We start from the raw sequence: 16,529 nt of genomic DNA on the forward strand, positions 1-16,529 counted from the left end.
CCTACCCAAAGCAGGTCAGATGATTAGTTGGTCAAAACGTGGTGAGACAACAATTATGGAAGGCAGTAATTACTGGGGATACAGTTATAAGACTCGGCATTCCTATCTCGTCGCGGTTAACCACCTGAAGAAGGCAAGAGTATAATTTGGCCGAAACATGGTGAAACAACAACTACTGTGAAGATGAGGATAACAGTCCACAAAAATAAATAAATAAAAATAAGCAAAAATAAATAAATAAAAATAAATAAGCAAAAATAAATAAGCAAAAATAAATAAATAAAAATAAATAAATAAAAAAATAAATAAAAATAAATAAATAAAAATAAATACTCAGAGGAAGAATTATTTTCTGGGTCAGAATTAATCCATCTAACTCTTATCGATAGCTAGTTTTTAACCTTGAAATAGTTTTTTTATTTTTTTATTAACTCTTTGCATCGAGTGAGTTCATGTCTGGAGCATATTTTCATTAAACAACAACAAAAAAAAAATCGTAGGTTCGCTTCCATAAGCTGTCTTTTCTTCCTGCAAATGGTAACTGTAGGATGTCCAGTTTTACAAGCACACAGGAGGATGCTAATAACAATGGCACAATATGAACAAGTTAATGGATGGGCAAAGAATCTGGTTATTGAATTTTCTGCGTGCGAGCCTGCCATAACAGATCTTGATAAGTCCTGACTCATTAGTAAAAGCAAAAACTTTGAAACCTATAGTATCAGATGTCTAATGCTGTTATTGCTATATAATATTACATATAAATAAATGATGCACTTACAAACGTAATTGAGACCTTTGTTTATTCATCCTAAACACATACATAATCAGCCGCAGGTCGTTTTTTCATCATCTACGACTCATCAGCGTGGCTCGACATAGTGAATGTATTCACACTTAGATTTGAATTACGAACAACCGCATATGAATGTGACCAAACAGTCCAAGTATCAAACTCCCTGTCCCAACAGAATCTGCCACTGATAGTAAGAGAAATTCAAGCATTATATATGTAGCATCTCTGTTTATATATGTATTTTTAATTATGCCGATTGGCAAACCCGAGAAATATGTTCTTTACAGAAAGAGATTATATAGTATAAAAAGATGGACAGAGAAAAACATTGTTTTATGCTAATGAGAGAAACCATTATTTCCTTTACCAAAAAACTCAATCTATAGATAGTGTGTGTGTGTGTGTGTGTGTGTGTGTGTGTGTGTATATATATATATATATATATATATATAAGTAGAAAAAGTAAAGATATTGTAGAATTAAAATTATATTTTATTCAAAACAAGGAATACAAAATAAAGGTGAAAGATTTCTTATTCCATGGAGTTTCAAAGATAGATTCTTATCCTCAGATGAAAAACGTTAGCCAAAGGTAAGTATAGATAAGTATCTGTTTTTGATGGTTAGCTCAATTTTCGAAAACATTTGAGAAAGAAAAATTGAACGAAAAATAAGTTATATAGGAAAAATAGAGAGGAATTTTCAGCAAAGTCCAATGAGTACGGTTGTAAATATCCAGTGAGATTCAAAAGTTTGCAATAGGTGTAGCGATTAGTAAATCAAAGAAAAGTTCTGTAAGATATCCTTTGGAACCTTTTTAAAAAAATATCCGGGGTTTGAGAAGGGATGAAAAAATAATATATAAATATTATGAGAGAGTTTTTACTCTTGAGGTATATATTCCATAAATAATATTTAAATTTACAAATATTAAGCTCAATGAAAGTGAATTTCCATGTTCAGAGCATGTATACTATTAGTTATCATTCCAAAAGACATTACCGAAATTGTTTTGAATTCTATTATTTTTTTCTGGGTGAGATTTTTTATGAACATTATATTAAGTGTTTTTGAATTTGTCATTGCAGACTTTATATATCTCCATTTTTTTTTCTTCTTCTTCAAATTCTCTTTTCATTCTATATAATAAACTTTTTAGCAGTTTTTAAGGAATATCCATTCGTCTCTGAGGAGTTGTAATCTTTTGCTATTCAATGAAACACGTGTAAAATATAATGCCTTAAAAAAATAATAAAAATTTATGAGTGTGAATAGATTTCATCTATGTCTTATGGAATGCTAACAAATACATATATAAACAATAAAGCGTCCTCCTGGGACTAAAAATTTCTTCTGCCTTTTCTCTTGAAACATCTCAATTATATCTTGAATAAGTAAGTCTTTTTTAAACTACTGAGATATATTTATATATACACAATACAGTCATACATAGAAAGCTATTTTACAAGGTGCCTTCAAGTTTTCAGCCTGTTTATGCATGGACACTTTTATTTTCATGAAACTCTAATCCCTTTCAAAGTAATCTCCTCCGGCTGTAATGCACTTGTTGTACCATTCCAACAACTTCTGGAAGTCCCCATAGAAATCCTCTCGTGTGAGCATGTCAATGACTCTAGTTACAGCTTCTTTCATCTCCTCAATTGTCTCATAACAACAGCCTCTAAGGTTTTCCTTGAGCTTGGGGAATAACCAAAAGTCACAGGGAGCAAGGTCTGGACTATAGGGAGGCCGAGGAACTGTTTTGATGCCCATCTTGGTCAAATAGTCTGTGACAAGGATTGGATTGTGAACTGGTACATTTGCGTAAATTTTCCGCATCTTCAGTTTCTCAGGAATAAGCGTGTATACAGTTCCCACACTGATATCAAACTGTGTACTTATTATTGTCTCTATTGACATATGGTGGTCCTTATCCATGAAATTTTTTATTTGGTCAGTCAACACTGATGTTCTGACTTCCTTACTCCTCCCACACTTCTCATCGCTCCTACCTTCCTCGAATCTCTTATGCCACTCAAAAACTGGTGCTCGATTCATGCAAGATGGATCAAAAACAGTCTGATGCATTCCATACGTTTCTGTGGCATTCTTCCAAGTTTAAAACAGAATTTTATTGCATATGGTTCTTCTAAATTGTCCTCACATCCAGATTGCGTTTTTGAAATTCACCAGCTGTGACAATCAGGCTTTAGTAGGATGTATTTCAATTCCTGCTGTAGCTGTTCATTTGGACCTGAAATCACAAAACTTGGCCAGTCATCTCATAAGCAGTATAGCAATAACAAACTGAATTTTCAAGTGTCTACCACAATTTTAAATGGCTGTACTAAAAAAGTCTGGAAACTTATTGATGGCACCTTGTATATATACGTGACTAATCTGTGTGGTTATATGTAGGGAATGTATTCCGGCCGGAAGTCAAAATCTAAATAGTCACATAGAAATGTGACTAAGCAGTTCGAGAGAGAGAAAGAGGGAAAATTATATTTTATAGCTTTTATTGTGCTACTCCAATAATTTTTTTATTAATTAGAAATTATTTTTATGGTCATTTAAAATTAAAACTCTCATGTCCAAAAAGCTTGTGTGATGTTTGTAAAATTCAAAAAAGTTTTTTTGTTTTTAATTACATTGCAACTCCTTATTTCTCTTAGTTATACGTCAATCTGTTTTATTTATTCTAGTAAAACAGGAGTTAGCTCCAAATTAGAGATATTATTAAGCTTTGTGATCCAAGAAATCAACTTGAAGTTATCATTTTATGTACCTCCTTTCAAGGATGTTAGAGACACAAGGTTAAATGTGGGGTTGATGAAAGTTTTTTTATGGAATGAATTGGATTCGAACTTGTCACACTTAGGTTTGCAGTTGATGTTACCGTAGATAAATGAAAAAAAAAAAGTGATGAAATTTAAAATAAGAATCCATTTCTGATACTGATCTGCAAAAGAAAATGAAACTTACCCATTTGACATACAAGTTAGAATGTTCACTAATGGGCTGGGAAACAGGGATTCATTCCTTGGTCAAGCCATTCCAAAAAACTAAAGAAAATAGTACTTTATGCGTCAGTACTGGACACTCAGCATTATAAGGTTAGGATGAAGAGTAAGTGAAGGAACCCAAGGATAGAAATGATGCTCTTCCCTACAATTATATGTTATGACTAGAGCTAGGACAACAGCATATTCTTTTCATTATTTTGATTCTCGAGTGTGTATCTGTTGATATCTTGTAGTGATGTGGTTCTCAGTTGATTAACTGTGTCAGATATATACTCGAGAATCAAAACAATGAAAAGAATATTCTGTTGTTATAACGAACGAAAAGGGGGTCTTTGAGTCGCTCTCGACTATGATCGATCTATTATTTATTTAAAGAAAGGAATGAAACCCTCTTTTTCAGATAACACTTAATTAAAAAATGACAGATACTTTATTAATAGCATTTAATATACAGTGATATCTTCCTTTTATATTAATCTACAATAGAAAAAATTATTTATTTTTTAATAATATAATCAACATGTTCTTAATTGATGATATTCAAAATAATAGTAGGATGAGTATTTTTATTTGGGAGTAAAATAATAAATAATGTTTTCCAGGATGCATAATAAATAACTGCTTTTTTTCCGTCTTCCTTCTTTTTTCATTATTTTTTCCTTACATTGGTTTTTAAATATATATTTTAATACTCCTGGGCAAAAGAAACTGGCTGGCTGAATGGGTTTGATCCATGGAGAGACATTTTGGGAACAATTGTACTAACTATTAACCTATAACAGATAAGGATAGATTAAAAAACTAATTAATCCCAAATTAAGAAGACTAATTAATTTTTTTTTTAGAGATTTAGGATTGATGACTTTGGATTAAATTCCTTTTTATGCAGATTATTTAGGAGACACCAGAGCGTTTTCTCCTTTTTTTTTTCTTTTTTCTTTTCTTTTTTGTATTCTTTCTCTTTTTCTACTTTTTCTTCATTTTTTCTTTTTTATTTTTTTGTTGTTTTTCTCGTTTCATCTTTTTATACTATTTCTTTTTAATCCCTAAATTTAAATCCTAAACTTATTTTTAAATTTTGCAACAGTAATAGTTAATTATATTATACAATTAAATATTTGTGTGTTTTAGAATTATAATTAATGTAAAAAAATAAAGAAATAATATTCGATTTATACTGATCATTCTATGCAATTATATGATTAATAGATTCAAAATTACAATATAATTTAAAATATAGTAAAACAAATATTCATAAAGATAAAAAGGATTTTGCAGTTTGTTTGAAGCATTGTGTTCTCTCAGATGCGACTACAAGAGCTGTTTATGCTTTTTTCTCCTCTTTTTGAAGAAAAGATATATTCTCAAAATTTTTGGCAAATCCGCACACCTGCCATCTTATGCGAGGCACTATGTTCAGAAATAAATATGTGTGATTGAAAATTATTGAAATTCCTTCAATATTGCCATCATTTTACTACATAGACCCTTTCCATACACTGCATTGTAATAGCTCTCAAACACAGCACTCTTATTTATAAAGATATTTTTTTTAAAGAAAACCTATAATTTTGTTTTTCTAATTTTAGAAATAAACAAAGAAATCTCAATTGAAGAGAGGAAAAAGTATTTTTGTCACAACATCCAAAAATTAAAAGTTGCTTGTGTTTTCTACGAACAAAATCTGAAAAGTTTCAATGTAATTCCAAAGCTACAGATTATCTATCTATTATATAAAAGGAACTGTCTGAGTCCGTTCCCTATGGACTCCAAAATTTTGACCAAAGTTAACACCTTACACAGCCTAACATCACAAGTGCATTTGAGAAGCTTTATTACCACACAAGCCGAAAGGCCCAACATATAAAATCAACAGTAGGTTCTTTGATATGACAAAAGCTCATTCAAAATGAATGTTTCTGTTTAGAGCACAATTGAACCACAATACTTGACTTTTTCATTTTACACTTAAATTCAAGCCATTATATATAAAAATAATTTTATCAAATTAAAAGTAGGTTCTCTATAATGCAATGTAAACTACAATATATTGTGAATGAGAGGCATGTGAAGCTTACTCCAGGTGCATTGCGATGGGTCTCAAATTAAAACAGGGAATTAATCGATTCGATTGAAAAATGAGCTATTTCATCGATTTCAGTGACAATAAAACTATAGGAATGTGAAACATTCATTGATCATTATTCAATCCCGGGCAATGCCGGGTCATCCTACTCGTATTATTATACAGGTATAGAATTTTTTTTGTGAAAGTTGAGAAGCTGAAAACTTACACAACTTTTGTACATATTATTCTTGCTCATTAAAAAATAACTAGAAAATTAATTAAAACGTTGTTTTGGCTGCAAAATTTTACAATTCAAGGATATTAAAGAATACAACTTGCATTCATTCATATAACTTTTATGACAAACAAATATAATCAGCATTGTTAGACTTGTAAATTTTAATAATAACTATTAAAATAAATACGATATCAAGCATTTTGCTGTAGAGAAAATACTTAAAATCTTTAATTGGACACAAATATAAAATAGGAAACAAAAGATTAAATTAAAAAAGAATATTTATATAAAAATTTATTTAGAAATTAATTTAAAAATGAGTTCTGTAAAATTTGTTAAAACAAACAGTAAATTAAAAAATATTTGTAAAAAGAATGAAGTTATTTTTTTCATACTTGGTAAACCTTATGTTTAGTAAAATTAATGAATAATGGTTTTGATTGGAATAATTAGTTTTGTACTTGTTAGAAAATAATTAATCCGATTGTTTGGATAATAATTTCTCAATAAACAATAGTATTTTTTCTGTTTATGTTTAAAAACTTTTTCCGTTAAAAAACTTGAGACTCATCTTAAAAATAAGTAAATAACATTGGATTGTCTTTATGGTTATTAGGATGAAAACTATTTTTTGTGGTAGAAAAATATTATCATTAAACATCAGTCTTAAAAAAAAGTCTTATTTTCTTAAAAAAATATCTTATAAGAATTATTTTTTGCATAAAAAATGTAGCATAGACTTTACTTTTTAATATAAAATATCTTTCTAATCTCAGTTTTTATTCAGACAATTTAAACAAATTAATTTCATACTTATTTTCTTTTGACAAAATTAAAAAAAAAAAAACAATACTTTATTTTGTACTGATATTAAGTTAAAAAACAAATGAAAATTAACTATTTTCGTGTTCAGTAAACTCTCTGTTCGTGTAGTTCATGGCGTAGTGGATAAAGCCTTTGGTAAAATTAAGTTGTAAGTTACACTATTCTGGAGGTTGAAGGTTCAATCCCCGGTGCAGACGACATTCCAAAATACAATTACAAAATACTTGGGACTTTTACCCAGTCATGGCTGACAAAACCAGAGCATGCTAACCTGTAGATTAAATAATGGGTTCTATTCCATTCGAAATTCATGCACATTCCCGAGTTCATCAGAAAGATTCCAGAGTTCGACAAGCTACGCCTGAAGAAGGTTGGAGATTACATTGACTGAAACATTATGAAAATGACACTCCAGATAAAAACATTACTCCGAATAATACAAATAATACAAATTATCAATCCTTATCTCAAAAATTCAGAAACATAAATGATTTGACTTATTAACGATTAGGTGTTGATATAAAACAGTGAATCATGAAATCGACCTGACCTTTATATCTATGTGGCCATTGCTATACCACCACCACCACCGAGAAATGGCCGTGGCTCTACATCTTTAGAGTGAATTCCTATGATGTAAAATGCAAAAATCTCTTTAAAACTTACCGAGTAAACATAAGAAAATTTTTTAAAATGTAAGGGTTCAAGAGTGACATAATGGATACTGGTACAGGCTATATGATTGCCAATTATAATAAAAGCTGCGAATTGCGCTTCACCAGTGTTCACACTCACTATTTATCTAGATATAGTATAAAAAATTATATAATTACATCAATAAGTTAACCTTTCATATATAAATTATTTCTGATGACCTAAAAAAAAAACGGTCACTGTTGACTCTTTATTATAGAGTGGATGATTTCTTTCGGAATTTATTTCAGACGGTAGTCTTGAATTGAAAGCCGAGTTTAATTTCAGAAGATTTTTTGATGGATAGCTATTCTGTACAAATCCTAAAGATGAAGAATTTCCAGTGGATAGCTGTTTTGTACAACTCCTGGACTTTATAATTTTACAAGCAAAGAGTAAAAGATCTTCCTCATGTTGACACAAAAAAATTATGTGCTGAAATGCTAAAAGATTCAATATTTTTATGGAGCAATTCTAGTTTCTGATTGGTTGCAAGCAGAATGTGGCTCCATTTGATTTGTCAGTTCCTATCGTCAATATGTAGAACCTTCCAACTTTCTGTTATCATATCCTTATTATATCAAAAATATTGCAACAGGTAGGATAAATGTAAGGTGAATATCTGATTTGCTATTTGTTTTCTCACTTCTCCTCATTACTTTAAATGGTGTCGTCCGTGGACTAAAAAAAGACGTGTGAAAAGAGATAAGTACAATCAGTTATATACAAATAAAGACACATAAGTCTTTATTATTAAAGAGTGAAGGATAAGAGTTGATATATTTTTTATTAATCATAATCGTTTTTAGTTATATTGTTTGCTATTCCGTTGTTTTTATCTTTTAATTCTCTATACTTTTCTTAAAAAATTTAAAGTTTAATGGTGGGATTGTTTGTTTTTTTTCCTATCCCAATTTCAATGTTTTAACTTCCTGTTTGTCTCGTTTCATCCGGATTCTGTTGTACAATCATGAAAAAAAAAATGACCTATATCTATGCTTATATATATAGTATATAAAAAATATAAAGGCAATTAAGGTACACAGAATATTGTTTCATTCTCATGAGGATTTGTCAGGCTATTGAATCCTAACAATTCCTCAAGAGAATGAATCGCAGAAAATTCTGTGTAGTTTGTCATATATATTTTCATAACTAGCTCTACACATGTATTGAGCATTGTTGAAGTAAATACTGAAAATCGATATAAAATATTATATCCTCTTATAAAACTTTATGTAGATACATAAAATAATATTATTTTTTTAAATTTCTCTCGGCCTAATTAGTGTATCAACACAATTCAATAAGCTGAATTATTTTGTTAATACTTGCACTGTCATAGAATTGAGCTGAATTATTTTGGTTAATACTTGCACTGTCATAGAATTGAGCACATTTCAGTGGCTTTTCAGTAAACTGATTTCTTTGAATCGGTTCAGTAATTTGAATTGGTTCAGTAAAATAGTATGACTTTGCCATTTTCCTTTTTTTACCAATATTAAGTAATGATGAGTCAGTATCAGATGGGTGACCATTTCGGAATACTAGTCACTGTATGTATTGTGCCAGAATGTAGAAATTTCCAGGTTTGTATCTGGAGGCATATTTAAAACCACTGGGAGAAAAACAGTCTCGGTCTTCATTAATCATCTGTGTGGATTTTAGACAACTTAGTTGCTTGAACCTCATGCAAGATTCAATCATCAAGAGTTCATTTATTAGTTATATAGAAAAACTTCTAATACTATGAAAATTATAGGTAATAACATATTTCATCTATCCAGTGGAATTTTCATAGCAAATAAACATTTAATTTCACTCTGAAAAAAAATAAAATTCACATACAGGGCATTGAAAAACTTTCATCCCACCACCTGGGAAATATAAAGGGGGAAGGGGGGGGGTCTGATTAAAAATTGTATATTTAATAGTACTTAGATATACTCCTCCTTTTAACTCCTGATCTTATCTAGTAGTAGTAGTAGTAGTAGTAGTAGTTGTCTTTCCTGCTACAGATTAAAGAATTGACAAGTAGGTGCGAAGTTGCTAGAGTTTATCCTTATTCTCACATACACATGCCCAAGTTACAAAATATGTCTTTTTGTATATATTAGGAAAAATACACTACTAATGTTTTTTTTTTTTTTTAATTGTCGTTTCACCCCAAATAAGGCACAGGACCACTTAGTCGTGAGTGGCTACTATTTGAGACCAAATTTGCAGGGATACTATTTATGGAGTTGGGCAGCGAGATGTTTGTTTACATTACACTTGAATTTCTGCATGTCAAGGAAGCAGGAGCCCAGGAAAGAATTTGAAAGTGCAGCAAAGAGTAGAACTCTTTCTGGCTTCCAGTGTAGGGGTGGGATTTTGCTGCTAGTCGGGTTTGTTGAGGGTATTGTCATCAAAGAGATACTAGTGCTCAGTGTTCATCAGAGCACTTGCCAATGAAATACTTGTAAAACAAGCACAGTGAAACTAACCTACACTCCGCCATCCCCTCTAACCACTTGAACATGCCTGGTTATCTCCAACTTTGCCGTAAGGACTCAGACAAACATATGCACGGAGTTGGAGTCTATATTCGAAACACCCATCCTTGACTAGAGAATCAAAACTAGAATCAGACGACCAAGCCTTCATGTGCTTTAGACTTAACCTGCAACATAGATTACTTTATTTTCTTTATGGCTCTCCCTCAAGCCAGGACTTTACCCTAATCAACTAAGTCTCTGACAGCATAGATACAGCACTCTAGTGCACAAGTACATGTATTTGGTGACTTTAATATCCACCACAGTAATTGGCTTGGTTTCTCTACTTACAGACACTGCTGGTAGCATGACACATAGCTTCTCTATATCTCATTCCCTATCACAGACAGTTACCCAACAAACCTGACAAATGGCAAAATCCCACCCCTACACTGTAGAGATCCCTAGATGCCAGAAAAGCCTTCTGTTTAATTAGTTTCTTCCCCAGAATTGCTAGGCTTCGGAATTCTCTTCCAGGTTCCTACTTCCCCAACTGTATTAACATGCAGAAGTTCAAGTTTAATGTAAAGACATCTTGCTACACAACTTCCTACAAAGTATCCCTGCAATTATGTCTCAGATAGTAGCCCCCCCCCTCATCAAAGTGACCCTGGCCTTATTTGGTGTGAAAAGGCAGTAGAAAAAACAAAACAAAGATGTCACGTTTCGGCAATGGGACAGAGGTTGGAGTTTAGTTGATATTTCATAACCTATTTGGTTGGCGACTCAATTTTGAACCCTGTATAGGAACGGGAAACAAGTGGCAGATGCACCAGCCCAGATATGGCAACAATACTCCGTGCATGGACGAATCATGGCCTTGTAGAGATACAGGATACTCTCCGGTGTGAGTAGCTACTTATATTTTATCTACCGCTCTCCCTCGATCCAGGACTGTACCCTAGTCAACTAAGTCTCTGACAGCATAGATACAGAACTCTCCCTAGATACTAGTGCATAAGTACACGTATTTGGTGACTTTAATGTCCACCACAGTAATTGGCTTCATTCCTCTAGTTACACAGACACAACTGGTAGCATGACACATAGCTTGTCTATATCTCGTTCCTTATCACGACTATTATATTTTTGATCTGTCTCCTAGATTGACGCAACCAACAATCCTCACTTCTAGATCTATTTCTGACCACAGTTCCCAATGATTGTATAACGAATGCCCATAGCCCACTCGGAAATGTTGATCACGTGATAATGGTAGAAATCACCCTAAACTCTCGACCCAAAGCTGAAGAGCCATTGTTCAAAACGACAAAGTTGACTGGGAAGCCATCAGTGATTACATCAGAGATGCTTCATGGAATAGTATCTTTTCTCTTCCTGCGGAATAGTGCACACATGAGATAACTGAATGATTCAAAGCAGCAATTAAAGCACACACTCCCACACAGAAGTATTTTATCAAACCACATTCTCCACAATAGTTCAACTCTGATTGTGCAGCTGCTATCACTCAAAGGCAGAATGCATTCCACAGACTTATTTGACACAAGTCAAATACAAATAGGCAAAAGTTTGTAGAAGCTAGAAATAATTGTAAGAGAGAAATAGCCACAGCCAAGAGAAGGCATTCTGAAGTTATCAGAAAATGTATGGAATCGCAGAAACTAGGAACTTGTGATTTCTGGAAAATTTATAAAGGTGTAGTATAGTAAATAATGGACAGTCAACAATTCCCCACTATCCAACAACCTTGAGATTGTTTGCAAGCAACTGAAAAGGCAAATCTGCTTGCCCAACATTTTGTCTTTAACTCCACTTTAGACCTAGCAGGCTACTCTCTCCCAAATTTCCCATTGCAAACAGCAGCCACACTCGATGACCTGAAAATTACCTATTCCCTTGTTTGTGATGCCATAATAAATCTAGACACATCTAAGGCTCGATCTTATGCCTGCTATAGTATTAAAAAAATGCTCCACTGAGGTTGCTCCGGTTCTCTCCAAGCACGTTAATAAATACCTTAATGAATCTTGCTTTCAGACTACTGGAAAATGGCTAATGATACATTGCCAGCTCCTAGGGTTAACATTCACAGACAACATGAATTGGAACAAATATATTGAGGCAATTACTAAGCCTGCTGTGATAAAAGGTGGGTTCTCTCTACTGTGTTTAATTTGAATGTAAGAATTAACAACCGGCCTTAAAGTATATTCTCTGAGTTATATTGTTATGCTATTTATTGTGCAATGGAAACCATTTCTTATTACTTTACAGGAAAGAAATATAGAGGTGTTGTGATAAATGGATGCTTATATATATCTATTATAATAAAGTTGTATTTCTCTCTGTTTGTTCATAATTTAATTAATATGTACAAACGGTACAAATTAATTTTCATACTGAAAACAGACTTAGATACGCTATTTTCTTCCTTCGAGCGGCTAGACTTTGGAATTCCCTCCCGGGTCCCTGCTTCTCTGACTGTACTGACATAGAGAAGTTCAAGTGTTATGTGAACAACCATATTGCTGCTCAACTCCCTACACAGTATCCCTATAAATTTGGTCCCAAATAGTACCCCCCTTACGTCAAAGTGGCACTGTGCATTATATAGGGTGAAATAACAGTAAAGAAAATGAAAAAATATATATATAAGCTTGGGCTGTTTTGATATGAATGAATTTTATTATGTATAATATAAAATATGTATTGTTTTACCATAGATAACAACCCAAAAAAGTGATCAAGAAACAAATATATAACATTTAAATGTAACCAAAGGCAAGATAAGTTACTCTTCTACCTACCTGAATAAGTTTTTGGTATTTTAACTTATTTTAAAGCATTTTTTAAATCTGTAAAGCAAGTATTGCCGAGTGCTTAAGTTAAACTGACCAGATGGCGGACATGAGGCTGTTATTTTTAGAGTCTCGATGATCGCTTAAGCTCGAAAATAAACAAAGTCCTGATAGAAATCAACCCAATAAATGTCACCATGACATTTATCTGGCAGATTCCTATAAGAAGAGTAACTTCTCCTGCCTTTGGTAACAGTTATTTTTTTATTTATTTGTTTTTTGACCACTTATTTGGTTCGTTGTCTATAGTAAATAAAAAATAAAAAAAACTAAATAATGCATAAAAATCCAATTTTTTTTTTATATAGAAACAAAATTGATTTGAATAGGAATCCGTTTTCAAATTAAAATTTAGGATATTAAATAAGTTTCATCCTTCTTTTTATGCATTTATTTCCTGCAATGTTGGAATTTTCTACTCAGAAATGGATTACCTCCAGTTCCCCTAGAAATATGTGCCAAACTTATTGTTGGAATACCAAAAAAATTAAACATCAAGTGGAATGAAATATCGATTTATGAAATGTATTGCTATTTTTTTATTCTACCTTAGAAATGCAACTTTTAGATGCCCCATCCACCAATCATATAATCACGTGGTATATTTTATGCTGCTAATTGCTTATTATTCAGTTATATATCGTTGTATTGATCTTATATGCTGATGAGTATAAATTCAGTTCCTCAATGTGTTTTTTTTTTTAAATTTATTATATCCCATGTGAACAATAATATATGTAATGACTAACACTATTAAAACAAAGGATAGAAATTTTATTTTATTATTTTTTATCTCTTGAGAATGCATTTACAGATGACACTTGACACCAAAGCTGTCCATCCCACATACGAAATGCTCAATAAACGTTTAGTTAAAAAAAAAAGGAAAAAACAAACAAAAAAACAAGTTTCTCTTTGTTTTGTCTATAGCTTCAGAAATATATTTGGATACTTAAAAAAAAAATTCTGTTTTTAACTTTATCAGATCAAATTTATTTCGTTTTCTGTGAAAGATTTTATGTTAGTCTCAAAACAATGGATTATTTAATTGTCTTTAGAAGTTTATATATATATATATATATATATATATATATATATATATAATGTGTCTCAAAAAAACATACTCGTACTTAACTGTTATCAGCGTTATCTGAACAGTAATGGCCAGCAATTTGAACATTTACGAACATGATTCTTCAGTGACATTTGTCTTCTGTATTCGAAGCTATTCCATTTCATGCTATATTCATGAATAAAGGAATAAATTTGAAGTGTGAGTACATTTTAAAGACACCCTGTGTGTGTGTATGTGTGTGTGTATATATATATATTATGTGTGTGTATGTATGTATGTATGTATGTGTGTGTGTGTATATATATATATTATTATTATATAAATTGCTATTTTATGCATATATGCACATTATATCATAATTAATATATTGCATCCCAGTTGAAAATATTAGTGAATGACATTTTCACTCATTACCAAATTGTGTTTCTGTCTGTTTTTACATGATCCAAATCTGAGTTTTATGAACAAAGTTTCGCTTTTGTGTCATTTTTGTACATATTTTGAAGGGTAATAGGATTTTTCATAATGTTAGTCTGATTTTATCCTATAAATTGTTCCATTATGAGTTATTTTTATTTCCCACAAGATAACATGAATCGTTTGTAAATTTTTTTTTATTTTTTTTTTATTTATTCGAAACCTACATTGTTAGTTATACACACTGAAATTGGCTTCTGGACAAACCAAATGCGAAAGATAAATTTTGTAACTTTGTTTATGCTTAGCAAAGATCTACGTGTCCACATTAAATGTTTTTAGAAATAATGAAAATAACATTTTGGTTTTGGATACCTAGCTTTGTGAAACCAGCATTAGTTAGGAAAAGTATGACTACCCCTCCCCCAGCTATGGGTCACATAATTTATCTTAATTAATTTTATGTTGTAGAACAAACCAATTAACCCACAAAATTATTTAAACTTTAGCAAAACTTTATTTTAAATTACAACTTTATTTTCGTTTAAATATTCAACTTCACTTTTTATTCTCTTGTAGAGCATTTTAGCGCCAACTATTTCTCAGTAGTTAAATGCTAATTATTAATAGTTGAACGTTTAGTGTAAGGCTTGAGAGGTCAAGAGCATCTCAAGAGTGTAGATCCTTTCTTCATTTAAGGTCCGTTTCAGACAGAGCTTGTGACCGATTGAAGTTCAGAAGTTATGCACCAATTTAGATACTATTACAAGTATAATAATCAAGAGACGGATGAAGCAAGTACAACAATTTCCCCCACTCTCTCTGTGCCTAAGTTGTTAAAAAAAAAAGTAAGGTAGCTATAGGTAAGAATACACAAAGATTTGTTGGTAGCCTAAACACAAGTTTAATCAAACAATGAATGAACAAATCGTTCTCAAATGGTTTTTCACACTAACTGCAATGTGTTGCCAGTGAACAATAAAGAACAGATCAAACAGCAAATCTTATTTACATACGTGCGTGGTCTGGTCTTCATATTTTGATTGCTGCTTCTCCATGTGTGTGGTTCCCTCTACTATGAGGCGGTTGATTGGCTATTTAATTTAGGCAATTAAAGCTTATGCATGGAGTAATGGAGATTTGTTGCGATTTCGAAGGTTTTATTTGAGACAGAAGTTCGTTCATGAGGGGAGAGACTAAAATTAATTCTTTCTTGCTTAATTTTCTTACTTAACCTTAAAAATGGTCGACAAACAAACACTCTCATTGAAATTCACAACACATGCAACAATCAAAGTATCAAATCTTTTTCGATCTGAAGCCAGATCCACGAAGCCCCTCCAGTTTCTTCTTGTTGCAATAAAATCTCTCAATTGTCTGCTTCCAGTTCATTTTTGGTCTTCTTTTTCCATCAATGGTCAGTTAGAGCACTTGGTTGGCAATTCTCCTTGGAGCCAATCTTAGAGTATATTTGAGCCAGCCTAGATATCGTTTGTGTTTATTGACGATACTACTTGTTTGTTAATGTGATCTCTTATTTCTTGGTTGTTAATTTGATCATTCCATTTCTACATTGCTGGCACACCTTGTTTGGCGACTTCTTTGATTAACCATTTCAAAAATCTGTCCTGTCCCTCAAACACGTAATTATTTCTTATGTAATATCATTCAACACTTGTTTTTTGTTTTGTCTAGGGAGATAACCCTTGACCCCTCTCACCTCATTCACGCTAGATGCACTGGGTCCATTTCCGTTTGCTGCCAGGTTGTCCTGGGATGTACTTAATGTAACATACTTGAAATTGATACTAGTAAACATAATCTGTACTTACTGGCGTAGCGTCCCAATATACTATAAGAGGTAAAAGTAATCGTAGAATTGGTAAATGCAAATAAGTTTGCACATGGCATCAACAGTAATAGAAAGGGAGAAACAGTAATCGTAGGCACCATTGTTTATCAATAATTAGCATATCTTAACTATAAGAGGAATAAGAAAGCATCCCAGAGAAATGAAGGACACACAAAATAT

The 16,529-nt window shown here is 31.8% G+C and overlaps 1 protein-coding gene across 2 annotated transcripts in view; it reads left to right on the forward strand.

Moving 5' to 3' along the window:
* The window catches only part of LOC145254440 (coronin-7-like), a 398,384-nt gene that overhangs the window by 29,214 nt on the left and 352,641 nt on the right, over nucleotides 1-16,529 (forward strand). The gene's annotated exons all lie outside the window — the stretch shown is intronic.

The sequence above is a fragment of the Euprymna scolopes genome, chromosome 3, assembly GCF_053919585.1.
Source record: "Euprymna scolopes isolate OS-2025 chromosome 3, ASM5391958v1, whole genome shotgun sequence".
In the NCBI taxonomy this organism is placed as follows: Eukaryota; Metazoa; Mollusca; class Cephalopoda; order Sepiida; family Sepiolidae; genus Euprymna; species Euprymna scolopes.